Source organism: Haliaeetus leucocephalus, unplaced genomic scaffold (assembly GCF_000737465.1).
Source record: "Haliaeetus leucocephalus isolate CR32 unplaced genomic scaffold, Haliaeetus_leucocephalus-4.0 Scaffold848, whole genome shotgun sequence".
NCBI classification, from domain to species: domain Eukaryota; kingdom Metazoa; phylum Chordata; class Aves; order Accipitriformes; family Accipitridae; genus Haliaeetus; species Haliaeetus leucocephalus.
Genome location: NW_010973284.1, coordinates 2,070,485 through 2,090,624, shown reverse-complemented (window position 1 = coordinate 2,090,624; position 20,140 = coordinate 2,070,485). Strand labels below are relative to the sequence as shown.

Below are 20,140 nucleotides of genomic sequence, written 5' to 3'. Positions count from 1 at the left end.
CTGCCCATGGCAGGGGGGTTGGAACCAGATGATCTTTAAGGTCCCTTCCAACCCAAACCATTCTGTCATCCTATGAAAAGTTCTCTGTATACACAAAGCATTTGAATGCACCTGAGCTCCAGTCAATCTGAATTAACAACCCCCATCTCATGCTCAGTGCGATTCTCAGCCTGCGATTGTGTTGCTTTTCTTAGTCCAAAGTGTAGCAGCTCTGCATGGGGCTCTCACTAGTCCTTGTTTATGTACCAATTTGAAGCAGAGCAACTCGGTCAGCTTTAGTGATGTTAGTATTTTTTTATAGACTGTTCCGACTGCGTTCCTTTGAACACAGTTATAGTGAAATCAAGGACATATTCTCCTTCCAGTGTATGAATTAAGTTGAATTGTAGAATCACATTTCAGAAAATATAAACCTACCTACCTCAGAAGGTTTCACTGCTTTAACCATACTGATAAAACAGTGAAAACTTGTGAATGCTTTGAAGGTGAAATTTAGAAAACCTGGGGCCCTTTCAATCACAGAGGTCGTCTGAAGTCCCGCTGTCTAATGGTAACCCTCATGTTAGCCCTGTGTGCAGTCTCAGCCCTTTGTTCATTCTGTAATCGTCAATCACCAGTTAATTCTGTGAGACACGTGGAAAAAGGTGACTAAAGCTATCTGAATTTGCCCTTTAACCATATGAGGAATTCAACTACAATTCTGATAACATGGCTTAAAGCACGCTTTAGAACAAGCTAATGTTGTTAAAACTGTGCATGTTAAATGTAATCCATGCTTATAAATGGGACCATTATCAGAAAGCATCTCTAAGAATCTAAGAAATCTTTAATGAATAGCTTATTACTTCCAGGGATGGGCTCTGTAGGTAGTTTATGTAAATCTAACATTTTAGTGTTAGCGTATTCGGTCAGTAAGCAGATACACTTTCATAGTAAGTGTATGTCAATATAAACAGTACACGCTCGTGTTCTAAGCTGTCAATGTCATCGCCACTTGTGAAAATCAAATTTGCAGAATTTAGAGAATCAGCCATCACATCTCCGCTTAATTCTTGTTGCTTTAACATAGTTTGTTGGAAATCAGAACAGAGGAGTTAGTACTGGGAAAACATTTATTATTAATGGACTCCTGGTAACCTGTGGATCACATTTATTGATATTTCTAAGGCTGTTATAATTTTTTTTTCACTAAGCGCAAATCCTTCTGTTTTAATACAAAAAATGAACTCTTCAATGCTTGCAATAGACATCCTAAAGGCAAATGGACTAGTCAAAGCCCTGAGTAACCTGGTTTGACCTCATAGCTGACCCTGCTTTGGGCAGGAGGTTGAACTAGATGTCCTTCTGAGGTCCCTTTCAACATGAATTATCCTATGATCTTGTGATTTGTAAAAATGATTAATGCTACTTTTGTATCTCCTTTTGGGGTATCATACTTTGAACCTTTTGGGGATGGTCGCTTTTCAGAAAAGGCTATAACACTGAGCACTGTCACCTGCTTAACTCTAATCACACAGTCAGTCCCACTAAAGTGAAATGGTAAGCAGATATCGTGTTATCCTTTAAACATGGTTACTTGACCAAGTATGCTACTTTGCACACAGGAGAGTGCTAGCCACAGGTCCGGGTGTTCAGTGTGTCACAGAAGCTAGACCACGTGTGTACTATCCACTTTTGAAAAAGTTTTCATTAAGACTGTTTGATCTGGTCTGCCAAAAACTTAGCAATGTATGATTAGGCTTTTTTAAATATTATGGCTTTGGGATTCATTTGGGCTGGGAGGGAAAATATAATATGTCATCTCCAGGCATGTGAGGTGTCTTCTCTGTATTCTCCAGGTTGTACAATTTATATGCCATTTGCTTTGCAAAAGGCAAAGTAATAAAATAATGTCAGGGTGCTTAATACAACTCATGGGGCCTGAGTTGTTTTTCTTGGGCCCTACGAGCAACATATGGTGATAGTAAAGGAGTTTACCAGAAGGAAGGTGGCATTTTCTAGGGCTCTCATCACAAGTGGGTACAGCCCAGTTTTTAAAGGTACTAACCAGAAACACCTTGAAGTGTTGGTCTGTAAACTACAGCAGACTAGCAGCTGTTGTGCAAACTGTTTGATTCTTGTGGTGAGGATGGGAACCTTAAAAATTGGGTAGGGTAGGGAGCAGGAAATGGGAGCCATTACAGCTGTCCCAAGGGAAGTGGTTCCACTCGTGAATCACAGTCCTGGTTTCGCCATGCGGTGTGGGAGTGACGTCCTGTCCCAGGCGGATATTGCTGGTTTCTGGCGCCTGGCAGGTCTAACTGCTGCAGGGGGAAAAGGAGCTGGAGGCTCTCGGTCCCACCAGCACTGCTTCCTCTGCAGCCTGCTGACCATCATTTGGGCAGCTGGAGCAGGGGAGAATCAGGACACGCCAAGCCCTGTATGCTGCACGAATTAAGTGGTATGGTCCGTTGCTATTAAGAAGATGACCAGAGAGTGACAAGGACTGCAGTCCTTTACCGAAGAGTTTGGCCACCTGCCACATAGGCCCTGGGTTATGCCATGGAGAAGAAAACCTACCACTGTGTGAGACAGCCCAGGTTGCCAAGTCTTGCCTTTTTCCCTCCCTTCCCCCTGCTCCATGAGTCACACGGCTGTGGCAGAGGCTGGAGCCTGTCTCACAGTGGCACAGGAGCCTCCTGCCCTGGCTCGTACTCCAGCCTATCCTAGAGGAAACCCTCTGTGTAGGCTTCTGGGCCCTCTCTTGTTGTGCCAAAGAGCTGCCACACCCCAGTTTCTTCAGGCCGTCTTGTCAGGGCACCACTGACTTACTCATAACGGATACAGACATCGAAACCAAGCAGTCCCTCCTCTGCTCAGTGTGCTCTGTGGCTCCTAGAGGCTTTTTCGGTGCTGGAAGGAAGGTGCCCCTTCGCTTTGTCCTGTCTAGCCCAAAGCCTCCAACAGGAGCTGCTTCCATCCGTTCTCAGGAAGAGAAGGCAGAAATAAGACAGATCCTAGCAGTTGAGTGTTGCTGTTATTTATCCTTCCTAAGCCCAATAATGAGATGAATCCACAAACCACTATTTATCCAAGGCTTGTGTGTGTTTTCTGTAGCAGTACTAGCAATGACTCTACGTTGGTAGCACGAGTCTGCTATTTGCAGTTTGAGAGACAGTGAGTGTGCACAATGGATGATGTGGAGAAGGGACAAAGGCGTGTCTTCCACTTCTGTATCTTTCTGCACTGATTAAGTTCATCTTCTTTCATCTCTGATGCAAAGGTGCACAGAGCTGTACCACAGCTCATTCACCGATGAGCAGATTATTTAGAGGTTTCTATTGTTCATAAATCATGGTGGAGAGAAAGCTAACATCTGAGTTCCCAAGGCTTCTGGTAATGTTGTGGCTCACCAAAGATCTTTCATTTTGGCCCTTATTTCTTGCTTAATTGTGGAGCTAGAGGTGCAGCAGCACCAATAATTTTGGGAACTTATGTCTTTGATATAAATTTGAGTTAATTTTATGATATTATTAGGAAGCTAATGGAATTTTTGTATCATGAAATGTCTTTGCAGCAACAAAGTCTGTCATTAAATCTTAATGGCAATCCACAAAAGTGCTTGCAGTTTTGGGCAAAAGGTGGCACTTATCTAGTAAAGTTAACAAGGGATTGAAAGTCTCCAGACCTGATAGGAGTGACCTAGGACAGGTCTATTGGTCTTTTGTGGATGGACTTCAGCTTTGTCTGCTTATATATCAAGATAGCCAGGTGTAAACTATTTCAATTAGAGAAGTGTTCATTTTAAAGCAGCTTGTGGCCTGAAACAATAACCCCTTCTAATGGCCTGGGTTTATTAGGTCAATAATTATCTTACTAGGCATACAACTGTGCCTGTGTAGGTTTTTGAATTTCATGTTCCATCTGTCTTGCATCCAGTGAGTTCAGCTTAGTTTGTAAAAGACAGTTCATGTATACTGTGAAGGGGTTGTAAAAAGATTTGTTGAAGAAACAAAGGGGGAAACCTCACATAGGAAGTCTCAGGCTACATGGCAGGGGAGAAGAAATGAATGTACCTTTTCCACAGAAGTTAGGATTAGCTGAAGGGCCAGTCTAATTCATAGAAAGCAAGCTGGTCTGAAGGAGCTGCGTTGTTCAGAAGAAAGTCCTTGCATCTGCCTGGATCCTGTACCCTCACAGAGGACCTAATATAACCCAGAGAATCTGTTAGAGCTATAAGGAAGCTGAGACAAGGTAATCTGCACACAGTTGATTTCTGGGTTTTCAAGAGAAGCTTTGCACATACTTCTAAACTCACAGTTGGTCTGCTCTGCTGTGTTTTTACTGTCATACAGGCCACCAGGATTACACAGTGAGCTGGGCTCCTTCTCCAGCTGGGGTTACAGGGAAGAGTGTGTGCAAGTTACAGGGGCGTCATTGGGGTCAACAGAAGGCCCCTGGATGAAACAATTGGATTCTAATTCTCAGGAAAGAGCACTGGAAAGAGGATCCACACTGTGTGCTTAGAAAAGCCAAACTAGTTTTATGCTTGGACTTTGCTCACTCCACAGAGGCTCACCACATGTGGTACCATTGGAAGTCGATCACGTGGTCAAATAGGGAAGGATGATCAGATCTATTGTCTAGAGACAGTGGTTGTCTCTGCTTTCACTAGCATGTCAAGAACAGTGCTTTCAAGTGAATTCCCCACCTACCTATAAGCTTTGATAAGAGAAAAGAGGCACATAGCAGGGTCTTAACAATAGGCAGATTAAAGACTCTTACAGAGAACTGGAAAGCATGGAAGGGATTTCGGGGGGTGTGCGCAATATATTCTGAAAGGTAGAAGAATACTTGCAAAAATTGGATCTATTCAGATGGAAAGAATTTCTGTTAGGAACATCTGATAATAATCTCCACAGTCAAATACAATTTTTACTTTTAAAAGTGTGAAGAGATTCTTCTGCTTTAGGGTAGATTGAAAGCAACTCAAACCCCTGACTGTCCCTTAGTAACTGCCATTTTCTTAGGTAGATACAGCATCTTGGAAGTTTGTCCTTCCTGATAAAAGGGGGACACCTTTTAATTTCTGTATAATATAACAGTCTTCCCGAAGTCATGGTAGGGTTGCATGATATGTTGAGTCAAACTATGTACCTGAACACAAACCCCACCAATCTTACAAGTTATTTTATATTTGTTATTTTGTTTTTGTTGAAGATAAAATAGTCAGTAAAGTCAGGAGGGGAAGTGAAATTGCTTGCTACCAAGTTTTAGTTGTTATTTTTAATGTAACAGTACCCCATTCCTGGATGGGGAATATGTATAAGGTGACAGGTGGATGCAGATGGAGCACTAGGAAACTGGGAGGTTAGGTCAGGCCACTGACACCAGGAATTGAACAAGAGCTAGGGCTAAGATTCCTAGTAATCCTTCAATTAGATATTCAAGCTAATGAAAGAGAGGCTTAACCTTAAAGACATCCTCTTCCTGGTGGTTTCTTGTACTCCTGGGTGCCAAGGCTTGTGGTGTTAGGAGCACAGATCTTCAACAGCAGCCTTAATGAAAGTAGTATATACAGCTCAGCTATCTATCCAATATCACTGGACCTTTAGAGTGCACATGGGCTGAATTAGCATTTCTGATTAACCTCTGCTTTTTGTGCAAATGTTCCAAGGTGTTAATCCTTATGTTAGTGTAATGAGCTGGAAAAGCTTTAGGTTGAAATCCAAGCAGCATCTTAAAAAACAACTAATGTTTCTGTCATTGTCTTGACTGGTAGACTAAACCCAACTTAGTCTGATTATTTTGCAAGTAAGAAATGTGCTCAGACTGACAGCTTGTACATTGTGTTTTATCTTCCAAAAGAATTTTTACAGTCTCTAGTTATAAGCTTCAAAAATAGTATAGGTTTATAACTGAAAGACTGGCAGATGTTTAGCTGTTGTGGATAAAAGCAAGGCTTAAGGAGAGCTGTTAATTTCATATGCTGGTATCATGTAAAGCAGTGCTGAAGACTGATGCATTATAGTTGGCTTTTAAGGATACTTAGCACCATAAGAAATGGTTTATATCTCTCCTGCCTATTCTTTGTAACTCTTTGTAATGCTTCCAGTGACTACAATGATATAGTTAGATAGAAGAGCTGATCTACTGGAGCCTTACCCTAGAAATGAACTCTGCTAATCAACTGCTCATGACTCCAACAGATGTTTCTGTTTTTCAGACAATTGGAACCTCATGTTCTACTATATTTTTTAATTTTTTTTTTCCCCTTCTTTTCCTACTAGCAGCAAATGCCCCATTACACATGTGAGCTTCAAAAACTTGTCACATGATACCAGGAACAAATTGTTAAGCCAGTCAGCAAAGTTCAGGTTTGAAGTGGTGGTCCACTGAAGGCAACTGGGTCTTAGAAGCCGGAGGAGTGGTTTATGGAACTACCATGCTGTGGTTTTGTTGTAAATGCCAATACTCTATTTCAGCCTCTCGTATGAAATTTGGAAATGTCAGATGAACTCAGATCACAACTCTTTTTTCAAAGACTGAATCACTTTAGGATGTGGAGATAAAGTTAAGTGATACTTTTGACGATATGAGTATTATACTCTTGAAACCACAGAAACGGGATGAGGATTGTTTATATGATGTTGTTATATAAGGACTTACCTCCTGCGGCAGTTCAAAATTGGCGAATTTTCAGACATAGTGGAAATACAGATGTGAAGAATTTACTTTTTACTTTGATTTGTTTAGTCTGTTGCATTTAACACACCATTCCAGGTTTTTCTAATTGGGAAGTGACCAATGGATCCTTGATCAATCAATATCTTTGTATGATTTGGGCAGAAGGAAAAATAATGTGGGTAGAAAAGATGATATGTTGTCACTCCACAAAGATGCAGTGTACTCTGCTGTCAACAAAATCAGAACTGCTTAGTGGAAATGAGACACCTGTTAAAAGAGTACAATGGAACCATTACAAATTGTAGGCACTGGAGACAAACGTCTTTGGGATTAAAGCAACTCATTTGCAAACCATTTTTCTGTTAGCAGTGAGCAATTAACCATGAACTTTCCCCTACCCACAGCTCACCCACGCTGGATTGATTCAGGAGCTATGGCAAAGCATGGCTAAATAGGCATGACCAGGAAGTTTATCAGCATTCACACTTCATTGAATGTGGGATACCGTAACCAGAACTTGTTCCTTTCACCCCTTCCCAAAGTAAATCTATTAACTTGCTGCTGTTGCTGGGCTTGATTGTCATGATAAACACAAGGACAAAGCAGTACACAGCAGTGTGAGTTGCAGGCTGTTTCATTAAATGAATGGAAAAAGGTGGGAGTGAGGGCAGAGAGGAACATTGACTGCCTCTGCAGCCACTCTTAGGATACTGGGTACTTCTGAAACATTTCTCAGCTGATAAAGATTTAATCGGTTAAGAATATGGCCAATAATATGCATTGAGCATGTTCGTAGTTGTTTTCAAGCTGGTGATACACTTTCTTCTTTGAACATCGCATTCCTTCCTGTTGTTTTAAAGCCAAACTCTAACCTCCTCATGCCGTTTGCATGTAATTGGTGGAACGTGAACTTGGGTTGAGGGTCTGGAGTGCAGAAGGATTTCTGTCTGCATAGAGATGCTGTATGTTTTTCATGTCTGTGGATGAGATTTCTTCTTTGCTTCTTGCACTCTCTGTGTAGAGGAGGAAACTGAGAAGCCCATAAAAGATGGGTAGCAGAAAGCCAGTAGATGATCCTCACTGGAACGTGTGCCCAGAGCGATGGGAGTGGGAGAAGAGGAATCATTAGAGGAAAGAATCATCTAAGCCAAGGGATGACAGGACTTCCAGAAGAGCTTGATTAGAAGTGCTGAAGTTGGCTGACTAGCCATGGAGAGAAAAGATAGAGTATTGATTTGAAACTTTAGCAAGTGCCTTTTGAAACTGAGAGAAGAATGATTTTGGTGGAATGAAGGAGCAGGAGGTAGACTGAGCAGAGTCTGGCACGAACCTGCAGGAGGAGAAATCCAGATTTTATTGCAAAGTGAGCCCGGTGATTTTAGAAATAAAAGGAAGAGGTGGGAGATGGGGGACACAGAGTGGGCAGTACTGAAAAAGGCAAAGCTGGGCAAAGAATAGATTTGGGTTCTTTTAAGTTAACAGAAATTTAAATGAGCACAAGCATGTGCTGTGGGGAGAAAGAAAATAAGCACTGGAGCAGAAGAAAAGATGTAAGGGTGAACAGAAGGAAAACAGGGTTGATTTGTGGATCAGTGGAGAGGCTAGAGGCAAAGCAGATAAGAGGTTTCTTTATGGGATGTGAGAGGGCCTTATTGGCAGAGAAGAAAAAGAACACATTGCGCATTATCGGTTTATCTCTTGGAAGTGATAACCAGGTCCAATGCAGAGAGAGAAGTGGGAACAGAAGAAAGGGAGTATTTGGGCAGCAACAGTTTTGAGGTCTGGTCAAAGGAGCTAAAAAGACTCCTAAGATCATGAATGTGGGTTACAGCTAAATTAGAGGTGAATTTCTAGTGGTAGAAAGGTGGCAGGACAGAAAGGGATGGCAATCAGTCTTCAGGGGTGGACTTTCACACGGAAATTTCCTCTGCAAAAGCAGAGGAGGCAAGTATGGGAAAAGAAAGAAAAGGATTAATGGAGAAGAGTAAAATGTGGAGGGAATCAAGCTTGTTGATGGGAGAAAGGGAAGATAAAAGCAAGGAGAAAGATTGAAGCTGGGCAAGATGTCACTAATGCTAACGGGAAAGAACAGATGCAAGATCACCGTCAAGCAATGCTGGAAGAGACTTAGGCAATGACTGAACTTGGAAGCTCGGCAGCAGAGCAGTGGAAGGTACAAAAAGCTTTTGTGAAGTCAGGTCGGGGAGTCAGAGTGCTGCTGCAGCTACTTCCTTCTGATGTGAGCAGAGATGCTTGTCACTGTCACTCTTGTCAAGCCATAGGGTCTGGCTGAAGTGGGGCCTTCCTGCTCTTTGAATGCTGGGTGCCAACTTGACCAGACCTTCTCTCTTGCATCGTCTGTTCTGGTAGGTTTAGTCTCATTTCTTCTCTCCGTATAGGCAGTCCTGTAGTGCACATAAGACACTACCTTTTAAAACAGTTGCTTCTTGTAGTAGCCTCCCAGTTGGTGATAAAGCTGATGTAGAGCCTGCTGAAATAAATGCAAAGACTCCAACTGGTGTCAGTAGTACTAGATCAGTATATTTCTGATTAAAAATCACTTTTCCTTTGGCTGTGTTTTCAGCATCTCTTTCTCTCATGTGTTTAGGAGAGTTACACTGTAGAAAAGCACAAATCAAAATGTATCTAAAGGAACATGTCAAGACATAATAGCAGTGAATAGAGTTGAAATGTCGAGTGAGTCTTCCACAGTGGTGGTGTGGTATCTGGAGACGGTGATCAATACCTTTCGAAGTATCTAGAGAAGATAGCTTGTTACCCTGTTAACCTTACTTTTGAAAACGGACCTGGGATGTATAGAGAGACCAAAAGTCTGAATGGCCAGTGAGAATGATTTCAAGTGGTTCCCAGACTCAAGATAGCTTGGTTCAAATAGTTCCCAGACATACAGAGATGAGAGCGAAGGTACATGGTCAGCCTAATAGAAGCATTTCCTCTCCCCATTCTGGGGCAAGAGGAATCAGTAAACCAAAGCTGGCTTTGCCTGTAACCCTAATTAAGGAGCTCCTGTAGATTTTTGGAGGGGTGTAAGAAAACTCTGTTACCCTCTGCCTTGCTTCCAGCCTTGTGGCCAGGGAGATGGAGACATCCTTCCTTCCAGGAAGGATGTCCGAAACTCTTAAATCTGCTGTAGGGTTGACTCATAGTAATGTCGTGTGTGTACGTGTGTGTCTGTCTAAAGCACGTGATCTGGGTGAACGGGTCCCCTTGAGAGGGCGATGATGGGAGATGTCCTCTGTTAGTAGCCGGTCAAAGCAGTGGTTGCGTGGGCTACCTGTGAGAGTTCAGTCCCTGGGGGTTTTCAGTCTGGCACCTCTCACTACCGCGTTCATGCGCTCGCTCACATACACACAGTGCCATCAATGAGTAGTCATCTGCCGGTTGCACGCCCACAGAGCACATCAGGAAGGAAACGGCCGGGCTCTCCAAGTCAGGAGTATTTAAAAAAAAAAAAAAGAAAAAAAAAAGGCAGCAAACAGCAGGCAGCCTGTGTATTGTACCGATTCCTCCCGGACTGAAGGAATCCTTTGCCCCATGATTCATGCTGAGCTGTCCGCTCCATCCGGCAGCAGCCGTGTCAGGCAGCCACCCACTTTTAACTGGGTGCCGGCTCTGCCGCTGCTGGCACCGGAGCCTGCAGCGTTTCAGGATTCTTTTGTTAGTCAGGGCACTGGCACTTCCTTTGGCATTTGTCAGTCTCCAGGAAGGCTTGTGTGTGAGTAGGGGCTTTTTTTGTTGTTGTTGTTTTTTTTTGTTGTTGTTATTATTTTGTTCATTTACACATTTGGAATCTGAAAGTTTGGTTCAGACGTCTTCCTTGCTCTCCGCTTCCTGTAGGTTGAAGTCTCTGTTTTCTGATGATTAGCCAATACCGGCTGTTCTGGCAATGAAGATGTCTCAAATCAATCCTATCCTGTCTGGCTTTCCAGGAAGAGAGCCACCCCTCCCCTCGCTCTCCACAGCCCCTGTCATCCAAGATTGAAATTTATCAGAGCTGCTGCGAGCAGGAAATGAGTTCCTTTACAACTTGTTCTCCACTGCTTCTCATTCATTTTATTGTTTTTACATTTTCCAGAAAACAAGGCAGAAAACAAACCTGCTTCCTCTTTAGAAGAGTTGTGCTGTTAACCTGTGAAATGCTTATTTCCCTGGCAGGCTGCTGCTTATCTTTATAGCAGAACCACAAGATTAAAATCAGTTGAAGTTGAACTGAGATAATGAATAAAACACTGGAAAACATTTAGTCATCCTTTAGCATCCTGAAGATAAGGATTTCTGCATATAGGCATCAAAGCTGTAATGAACACCAAGGGAGGGATAGGCTCAGAAAAAATGGAGTGAAGGGTACTGCCTACAGACTTAGGAATGTGCCTGTGAGGAACTTATTTGAGGGCCTGGGTCTTTAACACCTTATGAAGTTGACCTGACTTTCCTGAAGAGCTGAGCACCTGCTACTTCCATGTATGCGAAACTCAACTTAGAATTGCATTCAGATAATAGAAAAGTGGTTTTCACTTATTTTATGTCTGACTTTAAATATGGTTATATTCATGTTTTCTGTGTGTCTTTCCAACAGCAACACTGGAAGATTTTTTTTTTTAGATATGCAGAAGGAAGACACTCTCTTAATTAATATCAGACATTTTTGGTGTTATTCAGTATTAAAAATAAACCTCTGCCTTTGCCAAAAGTAAATTTGGCAATTGTGTGCTCCCTGCTGCAGGAAAACAATGTCTCCCTTTAGAGCTCAGAACCAAGCTTTGGCAATGCAATGAGGCCCAATGTCCATTGATCTCAATGGAAAACCTATTATTAGAAAGATCACTGTGACCACATCCTGCCATCATTTTGTACTGAGAACCACCACTGAGGTCAGCAGGATTTTTGTGCAAATATTTATGGCAGGATATGGCCCACTTCAGGGCATTCTGAGGGTTGACAAGCCTTCAGCTGAATTGTTCCTTCTTCGTGTTGATCCTATCAGCCCACTAAAATCTGATCCATGCACAATTCAAAATCCCACCATCCAAGTTGGTGTTGACTGAAACCAAGTAACTCAGTTCATGCAATTTGAATGCAGACGTGAGGCAAGACTCTGGCATTGCACAATGTCCTGACTGATTATGCTGTGCCTTGGACACTGAATGTATCCTTTGAACTTCTCAAGAAAGCAGCAAGGAATAAATTGCTGCTGTGATAGATAGGCCTGTGACCTCGGCAAGTGAAAACTGTTGTTAATTGAGTAACTCAAGATTTTTGTTTTCAGCAAATGCTTTGCATATGTGACTAGTGCAGCTAATTTCCTGCTTGCCAAATTCAGTTCTATCAACACTTATTGGAACCACGAGCTCGGATAGCAGAGGGAATGCTCTCTCCTTTATCCTTTTGATATGGGGAATAAATGAATTCTTTTCAGCTTACTGTACATCCGTGTTTTCACTGGACAGCAGAAAACTGTGTCACTGACTCATTGTTTGATCTTGGGTAAATCATCTAATCCTGTCTATCCCAGTACCCTCGTGTGCATAAATAATGTAATGACTCTCATCTGCCTTTACAAGCTGTTAGAATAACTTTGGTTTATATAGTTTTAGTTTTACTTTAGTCTTTTCCACAATGTTTTATTGGTGAAAGAAGGAGGCTCTTACCCAAGTCAAAGCCAAAAGGTTTCATATCCCTGTCTGGGTGCTGAAATAATCAGTATTCACAGGTTTTTATAATTTCCATAAATGATAGCATTTTAGCTAAGGTGTTTCTCATACCTATAGGGCCAGGCTTTAAGTTTATACTAATCTGACACTGCAGAAATATCTCTGATAATGTGACAATCTGGCTTTTTCAGCAATAGCTGTTGGAGCCCACCTGGGTTTTTGGAAGGTGGGAACATACATGTGCTGTGAACTTGAGTTACATTCTTCCAAACTCTGTGCACGAATTCCCTGTAAAAGGTGAAATAGGCACAACAATGAATCGATGCTCACCTGAAAGAGGAGTTACACTATAGCCTGGTTCATATGAAGACTGTGTTTTAGACTGAAGCCTAAAAACTTACAGAACAAATTAAAAGCTTAATCATTTCCCTGTGTATCAACAGCTATAAAGAGAAAAAACAAAACAAAACCAGAAAAACCCAGCAAAAAACCAAACCCAAAATGTGACCTGAAAAGATAAATGGGCCGTTCCACAATAGCAAGCCTGCAAGACATTTTAACTATAGATGGCACAAAATGATTCTTTGCATTGTAATCTGCATCTTGAGGCCCGGGATTAAAGTGTGGTTTATGGCCTCCTCCTCCTGCTGAAGTTATGTGCCTAAAGAAAATGTCACTCTAATGCTGGGAAAAAATGCTTGCTAATAACAGAACTTTAGGTAGAAATGTATTAGTTTCAAGGAAACTGGTCTCTTGGAAACCTTCTTCGCTCAGAGATAAAACTTCTGGAGGGAAGAGACTGCAGGATATGAAGATCTGAGAGTACAGGGGATGGCTGGCATTCTCAACAAGAGCTCTTCTAAGGGACGTGGGAGAGAAAGGTTTGCGTCTCTGCCTTTTTTTAACCTGACTTTTCTCTTTGGCTTTGGTGAAAGAAATGTCTACTTTTCAATTTCAGTATTGTCCCAATGCAAGAATAAAACTAAATGCTAAAACCTCAAAAATGGTTGCAAAATAGAATTCTTGTTTTCCAGCCAGTTCTGGGCCAGAACAATTCTATGTTTGTGGAGGGTTGGAGAGGTTTCCTCTTAAACAGGAAAAGTGTAATCCTGCTACTGCACCTCAGTTAGAGGACATGACTTGTTCCCCAATAGAGCTTGCTGTGAAGCAGTTTGCATTTGATCCCACACAGCAACCATAGCATAGGCAGTAAGTACACTAATGGAGACAGCTTTGTGGTTAATGTGCTGAATCGGGACTCAGACTAGGTTCAGTTCTGGCTTGCCCAGAGATTTCTTATTTATTCTTGAGCAATGCATTTAATCTGTCTATGCTTCAGTTTCCTATCCGTGAGAGTTTGCTTGCATGAGGCATCGGTGAACTGCTTTAAGTACAGATGTGATAGTAATTTAGAATAACCTGTTAAGCAAGCTAACCATTTTAAGGTTAGTTTAAACTTTTTTGGCATAGTTTTAAGCTAAACTAAAGTAGCTGACTTTCAACTCAGAGTACATATTTTGCACAGGTGCATCTAAAAATCTGATTGAATCAAGATAATGAAGCTGAAAGGTCCATGTGCTCATGTCCTTGCAGCTAAAAAATATTTTTTTCTCTAAACCTTGTCTGGAGGGACAGAAACTACCTTTTGTCTAGCTCCCTACACAAATGATCAAATAATTTTTAGGCAGTCCTGGAGGTATGAGTCTACCAACAACCCTATTTGTTGGGACCCTTATCCTGTGGGCTCCTCCGCCTGAAAAGGCCCTATATTCATATATGTTTTGTAGGGAGGGTGAGATACTTGGACTTCAGGAGGGGCACAAAATCTTATGATCGGGGTTTCTTACAAGGCTCTAATGGGAAGTGAGGGAAATATACAGTGAGAGTAGTCTTCACATTGGTTTGCATCATTGCAGAGGCTAAAACAGTAGGAGGCTCTGAATTCAGTGATTTTATTGCTTCCCTTTACATGAAAATGTGCAGGTTCAGTCTGCCCAAAGAAGTCACACCACTGAAACGAAAGGGAATCTTTTAACTGCTTCCTTCTATTGTCTTGTCTTACTATCTGCTTTGTCACCGATGTTCTTTTTTGTTGGAATTAACACTGTGGTTTTTTGTTCTCAGGAATAATAATAGCAATAATAGAAAACTACTGCTTTGCAAATAATTTTGGAAAGTACATATGGAAATCTTTAGGAGTGAAAATAGCTGCAACGGATGATAGTTGCTACTAGCAATGAAAATGTTTGGCTTAAGGTATAAAAAAAAAAAAAGCACATCAGAGGTGCTGAAATTTCATCTGGATAGATCTACGTGTAGACTGAGTGCATGATCTTCTCTGGCACTGGAAGGATAGAGGGGAGATTGTGAATACCCCGAAGTCCTGACCTGCCTTTGTAAAGTTCTCCTTACCACTGGCACTAAGTGTTCTTTAATGCAAGTCAAGCACTCCAAATGAGGAAGGAGAGAGAAATTAGTCTGAACAGGAAGCTTCAAATATTCTAAGACTAATTGAGTTTAGGTAATTAAGGGGTTTTAGAGCAGTAATTCAGAGGAGAATGAGAGGGGAGGACAGTTTAATTGAGATTGCCTGTCCATCTGTGAATTCTCCATGCAGCCTTCTGTGGCATGTCCCAGTCGTCATTTGTTCTGACCTAAAGGAGTTGATGTCGTTTGTATTGACCTTATTAGTTAGCAGTACTGCAGGCTTCCCCTTGCATTTTGTAGCTATTCACGTACTGCCTCTGGTGCAGTGCATGTGTGACAGTTGTCTGTGTTGTTCTTGACTGGAGGAAATGCCCTGCCCTGGCGCGTCTGCCCTTTCGAGACCTCGGAGTATGCTCTGGGGTCATGCCAGGAGTTGGGGGGATGAGGAGCAGTGTCTGAATGCTGCTTTGTAGTTCAGTAGAGGCTGTTCCATGCCTATTGGAGCTAAGTCTTCATCTCTGCTAGAGCAAGGCAGCCAAAACTGGAAGCAAAACCCAAACCTCTGCTGTTAGGAGCAGGTTGATGGTGATGATAAGCCTGGCTGGTTCAGTAGGTGAGAGGAGATGGCAACCAAGCCTCATAGCTTGCCAAGGGAAAAGGTTCCCAATAGCTTTGCATTGACTGCCACTAAGAAAACAACTTCTTTAAAGGATGTCATCGTATATTCTGCACCTCGGGAGCAAACATGCCTCCACTAGCTGCAGTGCAGCACCATGGATCCCCTCCTGCTCTGCGACTCCCCATGCAGATGCAGCTGGTTGATGTCTCACAGATCAAGCTTGCCTGCTGCCTTTAATGGGCAGGGAGCATGACGGAGAAAGACCCCAGCGTGGTGCTGCGGACGGGCAAGATTTGGACACGATGGGCAGGCGGCGGATGAGTGAGACTGTCCTGCCGTGCAGGAGATGCGCTGGTTGTTGAGAACGGTGCCAAAGAGCTCACAGCCATTGACTCGGCTACTGTCTGAGAGCGTGGGCAAACCTGGAGTGCTGCAAGAGCGGTGTTGATATCTGAGCTTTGATTTACTATTGAATTAATGAGAAATATGATGCTAGAGCTGTGTCCTGCTCGACTGTCCCTCTCTTAGGCTGTGTCCACCCTGCAGGCAAGTGGCATGAATTCCAATTTTATGCTGACTGGTGCCCATAGACAGTCCAGTGATTTAAATGGGGCTGGCCCAGCACCATTCCAAATGTAATGGAGATCAAAATGCTGTTAAAACTCCAGCAGATCACGTTTCTTAATTTGAAAGATGCTAGCAGATATTGCAAGGAAAGGCCTTGAAGCCTCTACAAGCACTGACAAATTGTAATGCACTGCTTGTGCTGCGTTTGTAAATACAAGCAACTTGACTCTGTGCTCTGCAGGCTGTTCTCTCAGCATAAGGACCTCTGAAAAAATAATAAAGGCATCTGGAAGTGGATTGGCTGGGGTTTTCTTCTTTTCTCCACCTGCTCTTTTACAAGTGTTGCAGCGGAGGAGTTGCAGTGAAGCACGAGGGGCCCTTTTCTGACAGACCATCCCGCTTGCCCCAGGAGTCTGCTGATCAAAAATGAGGAAACAAACTCTAGGATGTTTTCATGGGGAGAGCAGGGCAAATGCTCTGTACTAACCTGCTATCAGGTGTCTTCCTAGTGATTGTCATTGTTACTACCCCTCTGGGGCTATTCGGATATGGGAAAGTGGAATAAATAATCAAAGAGGATGTTCCTAGCTGCTAATTTTTAGTCAGATTTGATACTGGTCCCAAGATTTAACACTTCCTGTCTCTGCCAACCACATACTAAAAATAACATATTTTCAGGATATTGGAGACCACTAAAAACCTGTGGTATTTAGCACTTGATTATTGCCTTTCGTCTGGAGATCTCAAAGCAAAAAGTTGGAACCTCACCATGTCTCCTTGGAATTGGGAGGATTTGAGGCATTTTTGGAGCTGTTTGAGTTGTAGGTAAACATGAGACAAAATCTCAGAATGGCTCAAAAGGTCTCAATTTCCTTGTTGAGTGACATCTATTTAAAAAAAGAAAAGGCACCTTTACCTTGGCAGTCTCGCGGGTCTTCTATTTGTGCCTCAGAGCACAGTTAGTCCTTCATGGGGCCAGGGGAAATGCATGTGGTGCATGTAACGGGGATACATTAACTGAGAGGACGGTTCCCTCTGCAGAAAGGTTACAGCCTCCAGTAATGGTTGGGGAGGAGTTAATTCACATATTGTTGTTAGATTTTGGTTGTGGGTTTGTTTTTTTTTTCCTAGTTAAGCAGGGCTTTAGACTGCCTTTCAGTAATCAGACTTGTTAACTAATACTTCTGGCATAGGAAATGTTTTTTTGACAGAGGGTTTTCTTTTTTTTGTTTTTTTTTGTTTTCCTTCTCTATACTTTATTTTTCTCTTTGGTCTTAGTCATTGGTAACATAGAGATGGTGGAAGCAACTAAAAAAATAAAAGCACTGTGTGGCTGGGAGAAAACCAGAAGATTAGGTCTGTTTGTGTAGATTGGTTGTAATGTCACCGAGAGTCAGGAGGGTTCCCTGCCTGTTTTGTAGGCTGCCTGTTTCGCCCCGAGTGTAACGTGTCAGACGGGTCTTCTCAGGCCTTGGGAAAGCAGCTGCTTTTCCTCTGTTGGGAAAACAACACATAGGTGGTGGGCTTCAGCCAAAAGTCCAGTGAAAGAGCTTAAAAAGAGACTGATCTGAAAGGCGGGCTGAAAACAAGATGTAAGTTCCCCAAGGAAACGGGATTTATTTGGATTCTGTCTCTGAGCAGTTGAGCGCTTTTCTCCTGAGACTCAAAATAGCTGCAGAGTCTCTTCCCTCCTGAGCTGAAGCACAACTAATGATTTCTTGTGTTTGATAGTTTTCATTGCTCTGCTCATTTTGATAATTTGCTTAAGTCTCTCAAAGCATCTGTAATTTAATCAAACTGGCAGCGATAGTCACTTGCCTGGAAAACAGCAAGACCGTTCATCCCACAGTGGTGGTGTACACAGCTGGCCATCGAGGCCATGTGCATTCGCTGAGAGCAAAGCAGATTCTGTTGGGAATCACTGTTTCTAGCAGCTCACGCATCAGCCAATGTTCACGTTGTGCCACCTCTCACAAAATGGGAGGTGGATCAGGCCTCAAATTAGCACAGGTACTGGGGTGTTTTCATTGCTGGGAAGGGGGTGTTCTTACTCTTTGATGTTGGTGATGTGATGGCATGGAGATAACTACAAGAGCCTCCTTACTGTGAGCAAGCGTCGGATTGTTTATTTGGCATAAAGAATGAAGTCACCTGCCTGATGAGAGATTTAAATGGCAGGGAAATGTCAAAACTGCCCACAACTATTTGATCTGCCAAATCTCAGGGAAGTTATCATTTCCACCCTGCTTGGGGAAGCTGTTTTTGTTATGTTTTAGCAGGGTGGCTGTACTGTATTGTCTACCTGACTGTGCACTGAACCAATTTGTCAGCTTCTGCTTACCTTATCTCGCCCCATCCTGACAGTTGTGAAGGAGCGCAGGTGGATGATAGAAGATTTGTTTCCCCCACTATTGATGATAAGGTACAAGTACCAGGTCTGGTTAGAGATATTTCATGCCTGACTGTTGCATCATGCTTAGTGACCTTCAAACTCTTGCTTGTGTGGAGACTGTGGGGACCTTTTGATTTACAGCACTGCTATTTAAGTGGTTGTACACCTTGGCAAGGGCCAAATTACTATTTCAGTTCAAGTCTGTGGGTGATGAGTGAAGAGACACATTTTGCACTCCTGTCACACTGCTGAGAGATTTATTTATTTTTGAATGTTACAGATTTCATTTGAAGTAAAAAAAGACTTCTTTTGCCCAAAGAAGAAAATGCCTTGAAACATTTCTGTGTCTCTTTACTTCTCATTCCTCAGGGGTTGCTTCCTCAAGGAATTTCTATCCCAGCTTTTCCTCCAACTTCTGATTGTTCTGGGCCGTTCTCTCCCTGTTAGTCATTTCTGGCTCTTGCTTGGGTTTCTTCCAGTACCCTTCTCTTCAACTCCACTTGAAAAAAAAAAAAAATCTTTCCTTTGCATCTTGACTCCCTTTTCCTTTGGCAGGAGACTAAAGGAAGGCACTGCTTGTGGAAAAGTAACCGCTTTCAGATCTGTGAGCACAAAGTGAGGCTGAGAGAATCAGATGCTCTCCAGAACTGGAGATGCTGTGCCTGATGTAGAGATGGAGAGATAGTAGATGTTTGGGGGATTCCTGCATTGCTTCTGGGCTGGAGGAGCAGAAATGAAAGACAAGACAGCTGTAGGGGGGAGCAGAATTCATTCCCTGTCTGTCTACACTCTCTGGCCTTCTCGGACAACAAGCAGGTGCCTGTCGGCTGAATTGCAGTGGATATTGCACAAGAAACTGTAGGCTGGTGGAAAGACTCCAGGGAGCCAGCTTCAGCCTACGGACAGTAGGTTTGACTCCCTTAGTCTAGACACTCTCACAGGGATTACGTCAACAATAATTTGTCAGTCTCTATTTATTTTCCAGTGCCATGGTTAGTATTTACTAGTGATGAGATTCTTCTTATACTCTTCCATAGTTTATCGTACAAGATTCACTTCTACCAGAGCAGGTACCTAGGCCACAATTTCCATGTTTTTTAAAATAGTATTAGTGATACTAATGCTTAGGAGAAGGAAAGGCATAGAATGTTCCTGAACATCCACATTCCACTGAGAGGCAAGAACATCCTTTACGTGTTTTGAGAATCTCCACTTCCAACTGATGGTCCAAGAGCATCAGATATTTTAATAAAAGTTGTACATATTCAAATACATACATCAGGTTTGGGAATAAGGTATGAACATGCAATGCTGTCACACTAGGAAAAAATTTCTTCAGTCTCAAAACCAATGATGAAATGACTGTTACAATTCCAGTTTTTTACACAATAAACCTACCCCTTTCAGGTGCAGTAACTTGAGCAAAATTACACACAATCCCTGGGGAATGTAAATGCAGCCCAACTTTAAACGTTAATTTAGGTGCTTAACATAAGAGGGCACTGTCTCTGGGTTCTCTGTGTAGGTAATGAACAGGTGACTCTGAGCTGCCTTTTGCAGAAGCTTTTCAAGGAAACTTCTGCTCTGATTCACCTTCTGGAAGAGTTTTCCTGCAGACTGGAGAGGAGGTCTGAATTAGGTAGAATAAAATTTTAAAATAAAGCTGTGTGAATAACCGCCTTTTTACTTCCTCCCTTCTTTTCACAACTAGGATTAAAAGTTCAAGTGATGACAACATTTTACGCCCTAACTTCTGGACTCTATTCCCTCTAATGACGTTATGTCACATCTCCATAA

General features: G+C 42.5%; 1 long non-coding RNA gene across 5 annotated transcripts in view; it reads left to right on the top strand.

Annotated features, from left to right (window-relative positions):
- The window catches only part of LOC104840986, an 82,165-nt gene that overhangs the window by 13,681 nt on the left and 48,344 nt on the right, over positions 1-20,140 (top strand). The window contains exon 4 of one of the 5 annotated variants that reach the window (XR_775312.1): positions 19,869-19,982. The exons of 3 other annotated variants lie outside the window; for them this stretch is intronic. This is a non-coding gene — a long non-coding RNA (uncharacterized LOC104840986). Of the gene's footprint in view, positions 1-10,524; positions 12,322-19,868; positions 19,983-20,140 lie in introns of those variants that run through there. One more of the 5 variants, XR_775314.1, reaches the window with a different exon arrangement.